Source organism: Lonchura striata, chromosome 7 (assembly GCF_050655825.1).
Source record: "Lonchura striata isolate lonStrDom1 chromosome 7, ASM5065582v1, whole genome shotgun sequence".
In the NCBI taxonomy this organism is placed as follows: Eukaryota; Metazoa; Chordata; class Aves; order Passeriformes; family Estrildidae; genus Lonchura; species Lonchura striata.
The window spans coordinates 32018163-32024317 of NC_140709.1; the positions used below are offsets into that span (position 1 = coordinate 32018163).

A 6155-nucleotide genomic window follows, 5' to 3' on the forward strand; every position below is an offset into this window, starting at 1 on the left:
CGCTGCCGGAGACGACACGGGCGGGGGCGGGGCCGCGTGACGTCACGGGAGCGCGCGCGGGGTTCTGCGGGGGGAGAGCGTGAGGGGGAGTGAGGGACAGCGGTGGTCAGAGGGGATGGTTTCTGTGAGGGGATGGTTTCTGTGTGAGGGACAGCACTGTTCAGAGGGGATGGTTTCTGTGAGGGACAGCACTGCTCAGAGGGGATGGTTTCTGTGTGAGGGACAGCACTGCTCAGAGGGGATGGTTTCTGTGTGAGGGACAGCGGCGTTCAGAGGGGATGGTTTCTGTGTGAGGGACAGCGGTGTTCAGAGGGGATGGTTTCTGTGTGAGGGACAGCACTGCTCAGAGGGGATGGTTTCTGTGTGAGGGACAGCACTGCTCAGAGGGGATGGTTTCTGTGTGAGGGACAGCGGTGTTCAGAGGGGATGGTTTCTGTGTGAGGGACAGCACTGCTCAGAGGGGATGGTTTCTGTGTGAGGGACAGCACTGCTCAGAGGGGATGGTTTCTGTGTGAGGGACAGCGGCGTTCAGAGGGGATGGTTTCTGTGAGGGACAGTGATGGTCAGAGGGGATGGTTTCTGTGAGGGACAGCACTGCTCAGAGGGGATGGTTTCTGTGTGAGGGACAGCGCTGGTCCGAGGAGATGGTTTCCATGCGAGGGACAGTTCTCTGCTGGTCAGAGAAATAGCTTAAGCTCATTTTATCATATTAACAAGCAGTCAAAAAGTTATGATTTGTACTATATCTAAATACTTGTAATCAATAACAACATGCAAAACCCAATACATGAATGCAAAAGCAAATATTATCTGGTTATTTGTAACAGAATCTACCACATCCTGAAGGACACACAAGAGAGACAACTAAATGTCAGGGTGACAAACAGCATCTCCCAGGATGCATCAACCCCCAGGTGATAAGTCAATCCCAACTCCGCTGCTCATGTGGGCATCTCTCCCCAGGGAAGGGCTCACAGCCCCCAGCCTGACAGAGTTCAGGGTGTTCTGTGTCAGGCTCAGAGCTGGGACACCATGCATCATATTTACGGCATAAAGTGAAGCACTCGGAGTTTTACCTCAACAAGACAAGGAGTTTCTCTCCACTGAGTGTGGCAGAGCACTGGAACAGCTGCCCAGGGAGGGCATGGAGCTTTCCTCTCCGGACACATTCCAAAGCCACCTGGGTGTGTACCCGTGTCACCTGCTGCTGGCAGGGCTGTTGGACTGGGTAATCTCCTGAGGTCCCTACCAGCCCTGACAGTTCTGTGATTCTGTCATCCTTGTAGGGCCTTTCCAACTCAGAACATTCTGCAGCTCACGGTGCTGAGTAGCTGTACCAGCCATTTGGCACACATCACTCCTTGTATGCTCAAAAAGGATGGAGTGGTTTGGTTCTTCAGTTTGGAATCTACATAGTCTGCATAATACTAGAAAACAATTCCAGATTTTGGTTTTGGGCTCAGAGTCACAAAGCAGACCATGATTGACAGGCACTGGTTTACATTGGGTCAGATTTGTAACAACTAATAATTTCCTGACCCATCAGTAAAGACACAGCAGCACACAGTGGTGGGAGCCTGGCACAGGAGTAATTTGGTCTAAAACTGAGTCCATTTTGTTTGAGCTATTGGGAAAACTTGCTGCCTTACGTCAGTCACGCTCCTGCTAATGTCACTGTGATTCCACTGTAAGATGAACCAGCCATATTGTCTTCTTCCCCTGTGAAATTTATTTCATTTGTGGCATAAGCCACTGTGTCTTCCAATTTAAAGGAAAAATTATTCCCATGTTGTTACCTCCTTTCATTGTGATCTGAAAAAAATAAAGAATATGAAGATTACCATAAATACAATACATAATTAAAAGATTAATCCATCTAAGCCTGAAGAACGGTATTTTATTTCTGGTTTCTAGAAATTTATGCAACTTGGTTCTAATTTGCATCCAGCAGTAGATTTAGAACTAGCTGAGGCTAGAATTATGAGCTAACACAAGTCAGTACTGTCTACAATATTTAATTTAAAAAATCCTAAGTAATCACAGAAATATCAGGCTTAACATAATTTGAACTTCTTGACTTTTTTCCACCTCCTGTGCTACACCTTAAAAATTAAGATTGTTACTCTAGTTTGTATGAACATTGATTGCTTTATGAGTAGTTGAATAAATGACAAGTGAGTAGTCCAAAAGCTCACTGAGCTTTACTAACATCGTATTTCACTATGGTGTGCATGCATCTTCCACAGTTAAAATAAGCCCAGTTTAATACTTTCCTGTTCTTCTTCCCAAGCAAAAACCAAGCCATACATTTCTGCCAAGTGAGAAAGTCAAGTATGAACCTATAAAAACACAGCCAAAGAGCTGCTGCTTCCATCCAAATTGGAACCAGCAGCAGTCTCCAGATCCTTCCTTCTCTGTCACAAACCAGCTGTAGAGTTGCAACTCCTACTCACCTGTGTACTTCTTTTGTATTTGACTAATACAGGCAAGGACATTAATTTCATCTTATTCATCTCCCCAGATACATGTTTTCATACTTGTGATAAAACAACATTTTCAAGCTTTAGCCCTCTGAAAAAGATTCTTGAAATTAGGAATGCTTAGCCTGAGAAAAACCAAAAAGAGCTCAGGGAACCTTATCATTCTCTACTGCTACATGAGAAGAGATTACAGTTGGGGACAGGAGGTGGAGCTCATCTCTTCTCCCCCCACAAACAATAAAACAAACAAACAAACAAACAAAAAAAAAAAAAAAAAAAAAAAGCAATAGCACAAGAGAAGGCAGACTCAAAACGTGCCAAAGAAGGTTTAGGTTGAATATTAGAAAGAGCTTCCCCCTAGAAGAGTCACCTTCCCTGAAAACATATTAAAAGTATATATTTTCCAACAAAACTGATTCTGTGAACTTAAAAAAAAAAAAAACAAAGAAACAAAAAACCCACAAATCTCTTAGAAAAAGGTCTAACAAAGACAATGTGAATTTACTCCTTTCAAGAGGCTGTCTCTAACTTAGCTTTAAAAAGCAGGGTAACCTGTTCAAGCCATTACACTTTTCCTCAAGCTACCCCATTCTCCAGTGGAGGGCTTTATAGGACAAAACCTAACTTAATTGGTTACATCAGCTGCAGACATTCTGGCTAATGATGAGAGCCACCTGAAGAACATTATGGATAAGTCCATATCTTGAGAGGAAGCAGGGTATTCTTGGGGTACTGGTAGAGGCCTTAAATCCCTCCCTGGAAATGTTGTAGAAAGTGAGTATTGTCGTGGTATTCTGCATGTCGATTTCTGTATATTTTTTTATTGTTTATAGGCAAGACATCCTGAGGAGAGGCTGGACAGGATTTACTCAAGTCCATCGTGATGAGTCCAGGAGGTGCCAACACGTTTATATTGCTGTGGGAGTACTCTGATGCTGTCTCTGGCTAGCCTAGGGATGTTTGGGGTCATGGTCTATTGCTGGGGGAACCCTGGCTCACTGGGCATGTTTGGAGTGACTGCTCTTTTAGGGTACTCTGCAGAGCATCTCTGTGGCAGAGGGCTACCTGAGGAGGTTCTTGAGGCATAAACTGCTTGGTGGGATTGCCTGTTCTGAGGAATTCTGCAAACAGGGCTGTAGTGGTGGGTGAGTTACTCATACCGTGTGACCAAACCAGAACTTAAACTCCCTAACTCTCTCTTTTTCCCACCTGTTTACCCTTAAACTGTTCGAGGTCATTACAGGAACAGCCATAAGGTGTCACAATTGCCCCATGTTACAAGTGCCTGTCCCAGAAAACAGTGTAATTTGTACACTCAAACTCTGCTGTTATTTACAGAGTGCTCAAAAGGCTTCACAAGTTGTATGTCAAGGTGCTGAAAAGACATATAGTTGCCATGTACTTGAAATTAAATTAAGCTTTATAAAAGGTCTTTCCACATAAGGAACAAGCGCAAAAAAAGAAAGTGGAAAGCTTCTGGTTATACAAGTAAAGTAGAGTGTAGCAAAGTAATTTTGACAGCTACACGATTTGAGAAGAGGCTTAATGAGGAAGAGCCAAAAGGATGTAAACCTGCACTTTACTCCCTGAGGGGCTTTTTCAAGTGTCATATTGTTGCACCAGCATTTACTTGTATTGGGACAGGACTGGTGCCCATAAGGAGATGTGGAGACGAGCTGTATCCAGAGACAACAGCGTGGTTTTCCTGAATTTGCATGAGGGTAGCACCAACATCCTTCTGGGAGTTTTCCTTGTGGTAGCCTGGATTTTCTCAGCAGCGCAATAATGTGTAGTGCTGCTTTTAAAGGGTTTGTGCTCTGGGAATTTTGTACCTCTGCCCAATCAAGGATGGGGTGTTCTAAGTGTTCTCTCTATGTATTAATCTCGGTTTGGGTTTTTGGAGCTTGCTCTGTGCTTACAGAAGAATTCAAAAATATTATTATCACTCTATAGAATTGGATGTTACTAATTCAAAAGTGTATTTGAGGTTAAAATTCCCTAAAATAAAATAATAAATAAGTAAAATACTTTGAATAGGTGTTTACATTACTAATCAGTCTTATAGTTATTTATAGGCAAGTTAATTTGAGTTAGGAAGAAATGGTATCTGAGATAGATGTTATCTTCATAGACATTAAGATGATTATTATAGCTGTAAAAGAGTGTCAGTTTAGAAAGGTCAGATTCTTATACATGGAAAGATTGGGGAAATGGTTTGCTAGACCTCAGGATGATTCCAATAATGGTGCAGACTCGCTGAGGAAAATGAGCAGTGTCTGCAGTTACACAGCATAAACATGCACAGATATTGAGTGCTCTGTAGTCCTTTCAGCATTGCACAGAGTTGGAATGAGCCATGTGGGCTTGTAGCTGAGTTAAGAAAGGAAATAAAAACTTTGATGTACTTTTAAATCCTGTCCAATAGTGTGGGTCTCTGTTTGGTTTAAACAGAAGATGAGAGTGACATGAAAGTGAAAATTATTTACATTTTTGTGCAGGTTGATCCAGGCAACTGTCTTGTGTATATTAAACCTGATACTTGTATATCAGATCTATGTTTGTGTATCTATTATGAACCAGATGGGGAAAGAAATTGTGCCTATTCCCTTTCTCTTAGTGTATTTATACTTCTCTTTCTTAATGTAAACAAATATTTTTCACATGCATTTAGACAATGGAATAAGGCATCAGGCACTCATTTAAAATGCATTTTGTTTTCAGAGCATTCAGAGTTTATCTGCGAGTATGAATTAGGGTAACCAGTAACAACCATTTCAAGAAAGCTGTAATGTGCCTCTTCTCTTGATATAGAACACGAATATTTGGGCAGTTAGCTTCTTAACTGACTTCTTTCTTCTTACTATTGGAATGATAAAGCAAGTAAGTCTAATGCTGGTCATAATCTGGTTGCTGTGAAGTGCAGTGGCAAGATCAGTGGTGAAAGCAATTTTTTTTGTTTGGCAATTCCATTTTACAGTGTTGTAAGATTAAAGCAACAATAAGCATGAATTGTTCTATGGAAATTAGCTCAGCAAATGCTCCTAATGAATGAGAAGCCATCTTCTTTTCCCTTAATACTGAACAAGAAAAAAAGTTGGAAGAGGAATGTCCAGAGAGTGAGTTGAGGGTAAATTGGCAGCAGAATGAAGTCCATGACGTTGCGATTGAATCTTTATCTTTGGCAGCAATAATGGCCTATATCTGTGGTACTACAAATAATAGCAGTAATAATGCAGGGTTCTTCATTGGTTCCCAGGAGACAGCTGTGGTGGGAATGTTTGGGGTGCCAGGTCATCTCTGTGCTCAGAATGGGTTGTTGCCCTTGGAGTGTTTGGGGTGCCAGGTGGTGGCTCTGGCAGCAGTGGGTGCCTGGGAGTGTTTGGGGTGAGTGTCCAGCGCTGGCTCTGAGCAGAGCAGCCTTGTGGCTGAGGGCAGGGGGAGGCCTGAGGAGGCTCTGGAGGCACCAAAAGATCTTGGCAGGATCAGCTGTGCCAGAGAAGCCCTTCTGCAAACAGGGCTGTGCTGGGTGAGCTACTCGTACCCGTGAGCAAACCAGGATGTAAACCCCTAACTTGCAGTCAGACCTTAAAAGAGCAACTTGTTTCTTTCTAGATGATGTAAACATTTTGGACAGTTGCCAACATTTCCTATACATAAAAGAACAACTAAAGGAGA

At 42.8% G+C, this 6155-nt stretch overlaps 1 long non-coding RNA gene across 1 annotated transcript; it reads right to left on the bottom strand.

Annotated features, from left to right (window-relative positions):
• Nucleotides 1-1710: 1710 nt before the first annotated feature.
• On the bottom strand, nucleotides 1711-3065 carry LOC146766936 (uncharacterized). Its single transcript, XR_014956606.1, has 3 exons — nucleotides 2851-3065; nucleotides 2454-2571; nucleotides 1711-1812 (listed from the first exon to the last, which is right to left on the bottom strand). It is a non-coding gene; the product is annotated as an uncharacterized LOC146766936 (long non-coding RNA).
• Nucleotides 3066-6155: the final 3090 nt, after the last annotated feature.